At 50.5% G+C, this 12,234-nt stretch overlaps 1 protein-coding gene across 1 annotated transcript in view; it reads right to left on the bottom strand.

The window, feature by feature from the left end:
• The window catches only part of SNX30 (sorting nexin family member 30), a 142,984-nt gene that overhangs the window by 24,183 nt on the left and 106,567 nt on the right, over positions 1-12,234 (bottom strand). The gene's annotated exons all lie outside the window — the stretch shown is intronic.

The following is a 12,234-nucleotide window of genomic DNA, read 5'->3' as shown; positions in this document are numbered from 1 at the left end:
ACTGCTCTGGAAGTTTCTGATCAGGAACTCTCCCATGCGGAGCAGTGCATGCGTGAGAGCAGGACAGAGCTCTCCGTGGCTAAGCGAGCGGTGGCTTCTCAGTGGCCTGGGCGAGGTGATAAAAGACGGTGACCGAATGGCTGAGAGCGCTCAGAGGTCAGACCACTAGGGAAGGGTCAACACCGGGAACCCTGAGCGTTTTACCCTGAAAAAAACCCATGATGGCTTAGCCACTCACCGTTCCCCTAAGTGCGCGGATGCTTTCCTGCCCACACTCATAAGCCTCTGGGTGGGAATGTTTAGGGAGCTGCTGAATGGGCCCGCCTGCAACCACACAACAGCTACTGGCCCCGCGGGAGCCCTTGAAATGTGGCTAGTGTGACAGTTTATTTAATTTTACTAACTGGAATTCAAATAGCTATCCACGGCTAGTGGCTACCATACTGGATGACATAAATGCATAAAGCAAAAAGGTTAAAAAAAAATCAGGGATCCTTTCTGGATTTCACAGAGGACGGCGAATAAGTTACACCTACTGGTCTGGGCAGAAGTAAAAGTCACAGTCCCCATCTCAGAGAAACACACACCCGGAGGCTCCTCGTGGGAGCCACGGAGCAGCAGGGTGGGGCTGCGGGAATGTTTGTGTGGTGTGTGAAAATGCCTCATGGCTTCCTGGGAAAAAGCGCACACACCCGGACTGCACTTCCAGGAATGAGTCCGGCTGGGGCACGAGTCAGCGCATGTGGCAAGAAACCCCTAATCAAAGCTAGGACGGCTCGTAGACAGTCTTGGAATACAGCTGGCACGCTGTGGCGCTTTCTGTCGCTCCTTCTGCACCAGGTCACTCTGCTGAGGCTGCCAGGGCCCTTGGGAAGCGAGGGGAGGGGACGCATCAACCCTACTGCAGCAAAAAACCGTCCAGATGCATCTCTTCCCATCAGCCTCCAGAGGAAGGCAGGCAGCCCCAAGATCCAGTCGTGATCCCTCCCCCCGGTTAGCCTGGGCCTTCCCTGGTCCAGCGGGAGCGGCAGGGCCACCATCCTCAGCCACTGCTACCCCCAGCCTCTCCAGGAGCAGCCAGAACGCTGCCCTCTCCTGCAGGCTGCCCGGGGAGGGGCAGTGCTACTGTGCGTTGTCACCCGACAGCATCCAAGGCGCGAGGCAACCATGCAGAGGCAAAAGGGCACTGTCCTATTTGACAGACAGGGAGCCCTGGAACTCCTCCGAGGGCACTCCACTGGCTGACAGCACAGCAGTGACCCACCCAGACCCTTCCTGCTACTTCCGGTTTCCGGTTTCACAGCCTGACCCCATTCCACACCCGCCCCCACACAGACACACGCGAAAGGCTGCACACGGGGGCATCCCAGCGCAGCGGCGGTGATGGTCGGCGAGGACGGCCTCGCAGCTCAAGCAACGCGGACTCTGCTGACAGCACCGATCGCTGTGAGAGGCGGGCCCGAGCCTGTGCCGGGTGAAAGGGCCAAGGCGCTGGGTCAGGGTCGCCGACGTCCCAGAAGGCCGCTGTCGTCACGTGGGCTCCCCCCCCCCCGAACCTCCCAGCAGCCTCTGCTTCTAGAGGAGGAGCCAAATCAGCAAGCGGAAGTGCGTGGCGGCGCCTTCCTCCTCACGCCGAGACTCCCGCCCTATTTCCTGCCATCCACTCCTTGCTTCAGCCCTGCCTTATCTCACTTTCAGTACCCGGGGTCTCCTGGAGCCTCCTCTCTCTAGAGGGGAAACAGGCAATAAACAAGGAAAGCATGCAGTGTGGGAGTGGCTCCAGGTTTGGGGGGGGGGGGGTTAAAGAGGAGGAGGATTAGAACTACTGAGGCTTTGCGGGAGCGTAGTACGAAGGCTGGGGGGGGGGGGCGTCTCACACTCAGAAAGTGACTGCTTTTGGGGCCGGCACTGTGGCAGAGGGGGTAAAGCCACTGCCTGCAGTGCCAGCATCCCATATGGGTGCCGGTTCGAGCCCTGGCTGCTCCACTTCTGATCCAGCTCTCTGCTATGGCCTGGGAAAGCAACAGAAGGTGGCACAACTCCTAGGGCCCCTGCACCAGCGTGGGAGACCTGGAAGAAGCTCCTGGCTCTTGGCTTTGGATCGGCACAGCTCCGGCCGTTGCGGCCATCTGGGGAGTGAACCAGTGGATGGAAGACCACTCTCTCTCTCTGTCTCTACCTCTCCTTCTCTCTCTGTGTAACTCTGACTTTCAAATAAATAAATCTTTTAAAAAAATAAAGTGACTTTTTTAAAAAAGTGAATGATTGATTGATTTGAAAGGCAGAATGACAGAGGGAGGGAGAGACAAAGAGCTCTATCTGATGGCATACTCCCTCACTCCCCAGCCCAGGCTGGACCGGGCTGAATCCAGGAGCCAGGAACTCCATCTGGGTCTCCCATGTGGGTGCAGGGGCTCAAGGACTTGGGCCATCTTCCATTGCTTTCCCAGGGGCATAGCAGGGAGCTGGATTGCAAGCGAAGCAACCAGGACTTGAACCAGCACTCCAGTATGGGATGCTGGCATTACAGGTGGTGGCTTACTTAACCTGCTGTGCCACAACACTGGCCCCAGAAAGTGACTTTTAGAGACATGGGAGAAATCTCTCTGTGATATGTAATTTTTTTTTTTAATTAGAGAGGCAGAGAGGGAGAAACAGAAAAAGAGAGCTGCCATGCTGTGCTTCACTCCCCAGATTTCTGCAATGGACGAGGCTGGTTGGACCAGGCCAAAGCTGGGAGCCAGAAATACAATCCAGGTCTCCCACGTGGGTGGCAGAAACATTTACTTGATTCATCACCACCGCCCCTTAGGGTCTGTATTAGCAGGAAGCTGGAATCAGGAGCCAGAGCTGGGACTCAGACTCAGATACTACAATATGGGATATGGACATCCCAACCATGACTGTAACTGCTAGGTCAAATGTCAGCTCACACATATTTTTAAAAGATTTTTTTTTTTTATTTGAAAGGCAGAGTTATGAGAGAGAAAGAGAGAGAGAGAAACCTTCCACCTGCTGGTTCAGTCTCCAAATGGCTACAATGGCCTGGGCTGCTAGGAACTCCACCGGGTCTCCCATGTGTGTACAGGGTCCCGACTACTCAGGCCACCTTTCCTTGCTTCCCCAGGCACATTAGCAGGGAGCATCAGGGACTTGAACCGGTGCTCAAATGGGATGCCAGTGTTACAGGTAGCGGATTAACCCACTGCACCATAATGCCAGCCCCTCACCTATATATTTTTTAAAGTACAACATGTCATCATAAATTGATCCTAGTAATCTGGAAATTCACTATATTTGTTTTCCATTGAAGAGAGGACAAGTGACTCACATTCTTTCCTTTTTAAAGATTTATTTATTTGAAAGGCAGAATGAGAGAGAGAGAATCTTCCATCCACTTGTTCACTCCCCCACATGGCTACCAACAGCCAGGGCTGGGCCAGGCTGAAGCCAGGAGCCTGGAACTGCATCCAGGTCTGCCATGTTGGTGGCAGGTGTCCAAACACTTGGTTCACCTGCTGCTTTCCCAGGCACATTAGCAGGGAGCTGCATCAAAAGTGGAGCAGCAGAAGCTGTCACTGTGGCATAGTGACACCACCTGCAGCACCAGCATCCCAAATGGATGCCAGTTCGAGTCCTGGCTGCTCCACTTCCAATGCAGCTCCTTGATAATGCACCTGGGAAAGCAGCGGAAGATGGTCCAAGTGCTTGAGCCCCTGTACCCATATGGAAGACTCAGATGAAGCTCCTGGTTCCAAGCTTCGTTCTGTCCCAGTCCCTAAATGGGAGTGAACCTGTGGATGGAAGACTTCCTCTCTCTCTCTCTTTCTCTCTCTCTCTCTCTCTCTCTCTGCCTCTCCCTCTCTGTAACTTATTTATTTCAAAATAAATAAATCTTAAAAAAAAAAAAAAAAAAGGTGAGGCAGCCACAACTCAGACCAGCATTCATATGGGATTCCAGCGTTGTAATCCACTACACCACAACACTGCCCCTCAATTTAACAAATAAATTGCAGAGAAAAATAAATACCTGTGAGAGGGATTTTTAAATATTAAGTAAAGGAACGGGTTTGGCACAGTGATTAAGATGTTGCCTGGGGCCGGCGCTGTGGCTCAATAGGCTAATCCTCCACCTTGCGGCGCCGGCACACCGGGTTCTAGTCCCGGTCGGGGCGCCGGATTCTGTCCCGGTTGCCCCTCTTCCAGGCCAGCTCTCTGCTATGGCCAGGGAGTGCAGTGGAGGATGGCCCAGGTGCTTGGGCCCTGCACCCCATGGGAGACCAGGAAAAGCACCTGGATCCTGGCTCCTGCCATCGGATCAGCGCGGTGCGCCGGCTGCAGCGGCGGCCATTGGAGGGTGAACCAACGGCAAAGGAAGACCTTTCTCTCTCTGTCTCTCTCTCTCACTGTCCACTCTGCCTGTCAAAAATTAAAAAAAAAAAAAAAAAAAAAAGATGTTGCCTGGGATGCCTCCATCCTGTATCAGAGTGCTAGGGTTTGAGTCCTGGCTCCACTTCCAATTCCAGCTTCCCACAGCTGCACACCCTGGGAAGCAGCAGATGATGGCTCAAGTCCTTGGGTCCCTGCCACCCACACAGGAGCCCCAGACTGAGTTCCAGGCACCAGGCTTCGGCCTGGCCCAGCCCAAACTGCTGAGGAGTGAACCAGCAGACGGAAAATCTCTGTGTGTAGGTGTGTATGTCTGTCTCTGCCTTTCAAATAAAGAATTAAAAAATATAAGTTAAAAAAATTGAAGAACTCTATCAACAAATATATGAGTCTTATTTAGATCCTAATTACACAACAACAACACCTGTATTAGGGGCTGGTGTTGCGGCACAGTGGGTTAAGCCACTGTGTGCAACACGGGCTTCACATGGGAGCTCCAGGTGGAGTCCCTACTGCTCCACTTCCAATCCAGCTCCCTGCTAATGCACCTGGAGAGAAGCCGAAGATGGCCCAAGTGCTTGGCCCCCTGCCACCCACATGGGAGACCCAGATGAAGCTCCTTGCCCCTGACTTTGGCTAGGCCCAGCTCCAGCTGTTGTGGGTTGAGGAATGAACCAGCAGATGGACGATCTCTGTGTGTGTCTATCTCCCTCTCCCTCTCTCTCTCTCTCTCTGTAATTCTGCCTTTTAAATAAATCTTTAAAAAAACTATATTAAAAAACAGTGTCTCAGACAATGTGAAAAACAGCTGAACAATTGAACATAGTATGAAATTGTTTGGATTTTTTGTTTTTACAGGTGTGATAATAACATGGGATTTTTTTTCTTTTTTAAAGAAAAGTTTGCATTTTAGAGATACGTACTAAATATTTTCAAATGAAATTATATGGTATCTGGGATTTGCTTTAAAATAATGTTTGGGAGCAGAAACAGAACATGAGAGAGAATAAGTGGCTGCGGTACCTTGGGTTTGCTGGACTGACTCAGCTTTTGGATATGTTTGAATTTTTCTATAATAAAATGGTTGGACAATGGAAATATAATACCTGTCACCCAAGATGTTTATAACAAACTGATAACAGCCATCAGGAGGGCTGTGATTGTATCATTCATGAACTATTTATTGCAAGCAGCCTTTATCTTACAGTGACAAACTTTCTAGAAGTTAGGTCAACAGACCCATTCTGTGGTTTGGCTCACAGCATCGCCTTTGGATCTTTTCCAAGAAAACATCACAATGGTCAGCCTCTATAGAAAAGTCCAACATCCCTTCTCCACCCCGAGAGCTCACACTCATGGCTTCATGGAGAGGCTGTGGGCTCACACACCGTGTGCAGGGCCAAAGGGGGTGCAAAATCAGCCCCAACACAGAAGATCAGCAGCTACCAAAAAGCCTCCTAAAATCTAGGAAGTTTTTCAGCTTCAAATCATCATGTAAGAAGGACATTAGCCTACTGGGCTGGGAGAGGATATAAAGCAAACACAGCTCAGCCAGAAGCAGGGAAGAGTGGAACAGCATGCCAGGAGATGACTCTCATGAGGCGTTTGTGTAAAGTGATGCAAAAAAACAAGCTGGAATGAGAACAGAAATAAGACACCCAGAACGCTTGAGGCCTGTTTGAGGAGGGCCTTTCGGGAGAGCGCTTTCTGGCAGGCAGAAAAGTAAGTGCCTTGGTCTTGGGGGTATCACAATTTCTGATCAAACGAATAAGATCAGGTTGCCCCTTGGACAAGTTCTTCTCACATATTCACTGTGTTGAGAACAAGACCACCCTGTGAGTTAAAAGTTCTAGGGATAAGTAGATAACACCAAAACCTTAACTTAGAATATTTGTTATAGAAATTTTTAGGAAGAAAAAATGCAAAGGACAAAAAAAAAAAAAAAAACACCGATAATCTCATCTCTCAGACACCATCAGTACTGCTAATACATTATCACTTCGACTCTTTTTTATTGAATGTTATGTCTTTGATACTCCCCATTGCTCTATTTCTCATCTTGTACTGATAATCAGATGTTGGACTTTAAGATCTGGTTCTTTATTTTTCGTATTTTTTCTCCCCAATTCCCCATCTGTGTTTTTGTTGCATTTTATGTGTAATTTCCCAAACTTTTTCTTCTAACTCTTCTACTGATTGCTTTTCATTCCTATCATCACTTTAATTTCTAAGACCTTTGTTCTTTGGATTTAAAAAAATCTTGTTTTATGGCTATGGCTATGGCATCTTTTCTCTTTCTGAAGGTATTAACGATTCCTTTTTCCTGGAAATCTTCCTCTCCCTCAGTGATGTCTCTGATTTGTTTTTATTTCTGTTATTCACATTAGAATCTTCCCTTAAATATTTGGTGACCCTTGTCTGCCTCCTTCTCCAAAAAGGAAACACAGAAGGTACTGACAGAGCTCCCTGCACACAGAGGACAGAGGGCCGGCTGACAGTCCTCCGCCGGGGCCTTCCCCAGGGCCTCGCCAAGCCCGTGTCTCCAGGTCTACTCCTGGCCTGTTCAGGTTTTCTAGAAAAGGCTCTTCTAATCCATGCCTGGAAAATACAAGGCTGAGAGCCAAGCAGGGGACGATGCCTACAATCTCAACATTCAGGAATCTTTTACTGAACACCCTCAACTGGACACGACGGAGTCCAGGGGTCGGGAGAATACAGCCTCAGTCCTGCCAGCGTGGGAAGGGGCGAGGGCCCCCAGTGCGAGGCAGGAAGTGAAACCGGAAGCTCTGGTTCCTGAACAGATTCCGACTTGCGCTTATTTCAGGCTGTACTTCCCTCTCAGCCTCGGAGGGCTTAGGGCTATCAATTCCTGGCCTTTCCAGAAAGCTCCACCGGGTAAGCCAGATGGCTTTTGGGTTCCCTCCTCCTCACAACAATCAGCTTCAAAGTCAGATTTTTTGAATTATTTAAGTCACTGCTCACCTCCTGATCTGCTTCCTAGTGACCAAAATTGTATTGCTATTGTCTCCTTACCTGTTGGTCTTCATCTTAAAAAAAAAAAAAAATTCTAGTTTTACTCGTGAGGTTTCATGAAGAAGGAGTTTAAGTCTGCATTCAGTCTTTTAAAACTGGAAATCTCTTTAATTTTTTTATTTTTCTCATTTGTAAAACATTTGTGATCACCATGTCCATTTCACATTTTCATCTTCATTGCAAGAAACTAACTCTGCAATCTATAATTCAAGAGCAGGGACATTCCTTTCCCACGACAATCTTCCATGGGGGAAAAATATCTGCATTTGACTTTTCCAAAGTCCCCAGACAGAGCCAACCTGAAGCCAGAGTTGGTCATTTCCTTAGAGCCTGACTCACTGGCTCCACCTTGTGGTCCAGGCGGGAAGAGGTGGGCACGGTGAAGAAAACACCCGACAATTTGGCATTTGAAAAGGAATATCCTGGAATGCTGCAAAGCTCTCTCCAACTCAAGACAAACTTGACCTTTAAACCCAAACTGCTGCACCCACACGTCACCCCTCAGACTTCCCTGTGCATCAAATCCAACCGTGTGTCACCCCTTTCTCCTGCAGGCAGTGCCTGCCTTTGTTCTACGCCACAGCCACCACCTCTTCTCAGGCTCTTGTGCCACTTGCTCTTCCTCTTAATCAGGTGCTGACCCACTATACACCATTCATGCCCCAGGGCAAAGCCCAGACACCCCCATCCCCCGCCCCAGCACGCTGGACTTAACCGCACACCCAACCACCATGACCTTGCCAATGTAATGACCAATAGGCCCTTTGATCCCAATGTGGCTGAAACAACCGCCCAACCCTTCCCTCCCTAGCCTTCCCCGTCCCAACGAACAGTACCACTGTGCACTCAGTCGCTAAAGCCAGAATCTCAGCTCCTCCTTTTCTCCACATTAGTAGATGGCCCTTCGGCCACATATATCCCAAGTCCGGCTACTCTTCTGCCACCGCAGTCTGAGCTCCATCCTTGGGCTCCCTGGGAACGCCTTCTAGGGACATCACAGTCCTCATGACACGATTCACACACACTCAGGGATCAGAATCCCAGAAAGGGCTCCTCTGCAGATGTCTGCAAGCCGTTGAACTTGCTTGAGTCCTGGCCCAGTGGGCAACCGGCACCGTGGGAGACACCCTCGACCACCTTTGCGGCAAAAGCTGCTCTCCATGTTCACCGCCGAGGCCACACTGCGCCCCCTGCTCCACGTGACCTGAGGATGACCCCACTGATTCTATGCGTTCTCTCCACCTCTGAAGGGCACAGCCTGTTCCCGGCCACGGCGGTCCTCCAGGAGACGTGGTGCGAGATGCTCATGCGCTGACCCCCTTGGCCAGTGGTAAACACACAGCGACTCCTCAGCTGGAAGGACGTCCATGGCAGTGCACTGAGAAGAGATTTACACCCCACCCCCCGGATTCTGCTTCATCCATAAGACGAGCAGGTTTGACAGGATGACTGCAAATACTCTTTCAAATTCAGACAGGAGCCCCCGCTGCAGCCCCATTAGGGAGTGCTTCTGTGTACACAGGCATTTTCCTGGGCATGCAGCAGACTCCAAAGCATGGGCACAAATCCTCGCCTAGGCCCAGTCAAGGCCATGATAAAAGGAGAGAATAGCTGAGGCCGGTGCTGGGGCATAGCAGGTAAAGTCACAGCCTGCAGGGCTGGCATCCCATATGGGCGCCGGTTCCAGTCCCGGCTGCTCCACTTCCAATCCAGCTCTCATTCGGGGAGTGAACCAGCAGGTGGAAGATCTCTCTCTCTCTCTCTCTCTCTCTCTCTGCCTCTCTCTAACTCTGCCTTGCAAATAATAAATGAATAAATCTTTAAGAAAAGAAAAAAAGGGAGGAGAGGAGGGGACTAAAAAGTCTCTGCCCCACCAATTCCCCACAAACACCCAGCCACTCTCAGCAGCTGGCGGGCCTCCTGCAAGCCCTCTGCCTCCTGTTCAGGGTCTCTGCTGAACGGCCCAGTCTGGCCCACACAGCACTGACCAGAAAGCTACTCTGAACATGGACTCACATGGGCCTGTGAGAGCGGATAAAATACAGTCAGGAATCCTGGAAGAGCAGCAGCGTCCAAAGGTGAGGGAGCGAGGTCAGCGCTGTGGCTCGGCGGGTTAAGCCTCTGCCTGTGATGCCGGCATCCCATGTGGGTGCCAGCTCCAGTCCTGGCTGCTCCACTTCTGATCCAGCTCCCTATTAACGCACCTGGGAAGGCAGTGGAGGATGGCTCAAGTGTTGCGCCCCTGAACCCACGTGGGAGGCCCAGAAGAAGCTCCTGGCTCCTGCCTGGCCTAGCCCTAGCTGTTATGGCCATTTGGGGAGTGGCCCGCTGGAGGGTGTCTCTCTCTCATCGCCTCTTCCTCCTCCTCCTCTCTCTGTAACTCTGCCTTTCGAGTAAATAAAAAGTCAGTCTTTAAAAAACTGTCTGTTAAAAGGTGAGGGAGCCACGGACAATGCCAGTCGCTCTCCTGCTGCTTTTGGTCCCAGCTGCATGGACCCCGACGATCCTATGAGGGTTTTGCCTTTGCCACCAAGTCGCTCCTGTCTTGCCCAGAGTTCTCTGCAGAGAAGTTTCCAGGCTGGAAAGTGGGGGAGTTGTAGCCCTGTTTCTTACTATCCAGGCCCAGCCCAGTGCACCGAGGGGCAGAGCTCGGGTTTTCAGAGAGAGCTGGGCAACACTTCCTCTTCACCACGCCCTTCCTGGCCTCCCTGCGTGCAATCCCGTGCTCCCAGCCTGATTAACTCGACAGATGTCTTTTCAGTAAACAAGAAACCCAATACACATGCTTCATATGTGGGGTGAAGAGAGTGAGCAAGTGCTTCTTCAATGTACAACCTCAATTACCCCCACAAGCTATGTCTCACTGGGTAATAAGGTTTTAATAAAGAGGCCAGCTAAATCCTTGCCAAATGACAATTCGAAATCTTGCTTTGAGCACAAGTATAAAGTACTAACACCCATGCTAAGCACAAGAACACAGGTAGCTGCACTATGCTATCCTACCCTTATATGTACGCACTGGGGTTTTAGTCTGGCAAGGTTAGGGAGCCCCTGATGAAGAGACAAATCCAGAGACACCCCCAGGGATTACTGAAATTTATTTTTGTTCACAAAAACAGATACTATTAACTTCATCAAGAAAAGTGGAATACTCTGGTTCATGTTAAGAAAGTCCAGATGCCTCTCTCTAGCTGGTTCAGCTGCAGGATGAAAAATGCAATGTGCCTGTCTCAAGTTTTTAAAGAGAGAATTTTGCGGAGGAGAATGAGCTGCAAATCCGAAGCCAGAAGGTTTGGGTTTCGGCCTTAGCTCCGGTAACTACCCCAAAGTCGCTCCAGCAGATGATCTCGGATCTTGGCTCTGTCACCATCACCATTTCCTCCTCCTCCCCCACCACTGCCACCGTCAGCATTTTTACTTTATGGATAAGGAAGTTTGAAATGTTTCCCTGGTCACTGTGAGTTCCACACATAAGCCTGTCTTTGAAAGTGCTTTCTTGGGGCCAGCGCTGTGGCGTAGCGGGTGAAGCTACCGCCTGCAGTGCTGACATCCCATATGGGTGCCAGTTTGAGCCCCAGCTGCTCCACTTCCAATCCAGCTCTCTGCGGTGGCTTGGGAAAGAAGTGGAAGATGGCCCAAGTCCTTGGGCCCCTGCACCCACGTGAGAGACCCAGAAGAGGCTCCTGGCTCCAGATCAGCGCAGCTCCAGCTGTTGCGGCCAATTGGGGAGTGAACCAGTGGATGGAAGACCTCTCTCTCTCTCTCTCTCTCTTCCTCCCCTTCTCTCTCTGTGTAACTCTTTCAAATAAATAAACAAAATCTTTTTTTTTTTTAAAGTGCTTTCTTAGCAGCTTTGCAAAGAATTCAGGAGCCCGCGATTCATCCTACCAGGAACAGGCTCCATTCTCCATGGTCACACTTTAATCGGATCAAGAGCCTTAAACAAGCACACCTGGCGGAACAAGGAGGCACAGGGAATTCCCAGGGAATTCCCAGGGCCTTTGCTTACGCTTGAAATTTCCCACAGTAAAGTTGGTCTTAAGTTGTTTTTTTGTTGTTGTTGTTTTGTTTTGTTTTGCTGAGAGGCAGAGACATAAATACACAGAGAGTATTCCCATTTGCTGGGTCACTCCCCAAATACCCACAACAGCCTAGGGAGGGCTGGGGCTGGGGTCAGGAGCCAAGAATGCAATCCAGGTCTCCCATGTGGTTGCCAGGAACCTAATGACTTGGTCAGTCACCACTGCCTCCCAGATTCTGTAGGAAGCTGGAGTCAAGAGCCAGAGCTGGGGCTGACACCATGGCGTAGTAGGTTAGGCCTCCGCCTGCAGTGCCGCATTCCATGTGGGAGCTGGTTCTAGTCCCAGCTGCTCCTCTTCACTGTGAGTTCCACACATAAGCCTGTCTTTGAAGTGCTTTCTTGGGGCCAGCGCTGTGGTGTAGCAGATGAAGCTACCACCTGCAGTGTCGGCATCCCATATGGGTGCCAGTTCGAGCCCCAGCTGCTCCTCTTCCAATCCAGCTCTCTGCTATGGCCTGGGAAAGCAGTAGCTATGGCCCCTGCACCCAGAAGAAGTCCTGGCTCCTGGCTTCAGAATGGCTCAGCTACAGCTATTGCAACCATTTGGGGAGTGAACCAGCAGATGAAGACCTGTCTCTCTGTCTCTCCCTCCCTCTGCATGCCTGCTCCCTTTTAAAGGTTTTGTAAAGTACTCAATTTGTTATTTTTGAATCCCCTGTTTCAGTGATGGAATATTTTCACAGCTCTGATTTTTCTGGTTTGCCATTGCTCCAAGCCAGTGTTGACTGACA

The sequence above is a fragment of the Oryctolagus cuniculus genome, chromosome 1 (assembly GCF_964237555.1).
Source record: "Oryctolagus cuniculus chromosome 1, mOryCun1.1, whole genome shotgun sequence".
Taxonomy (NCBI): Eukaryota; Metazoa; Chordata; class Mammalia; order Lagomorpha; family Leporidae; genus Oryctolagus; species Oryctolagus cuniculus.
The sequence above is the reverse complement of the archived record's forward strand: the minus strand, read 5'-3'. Positions and strand labels throughout refer to the sequence as shown.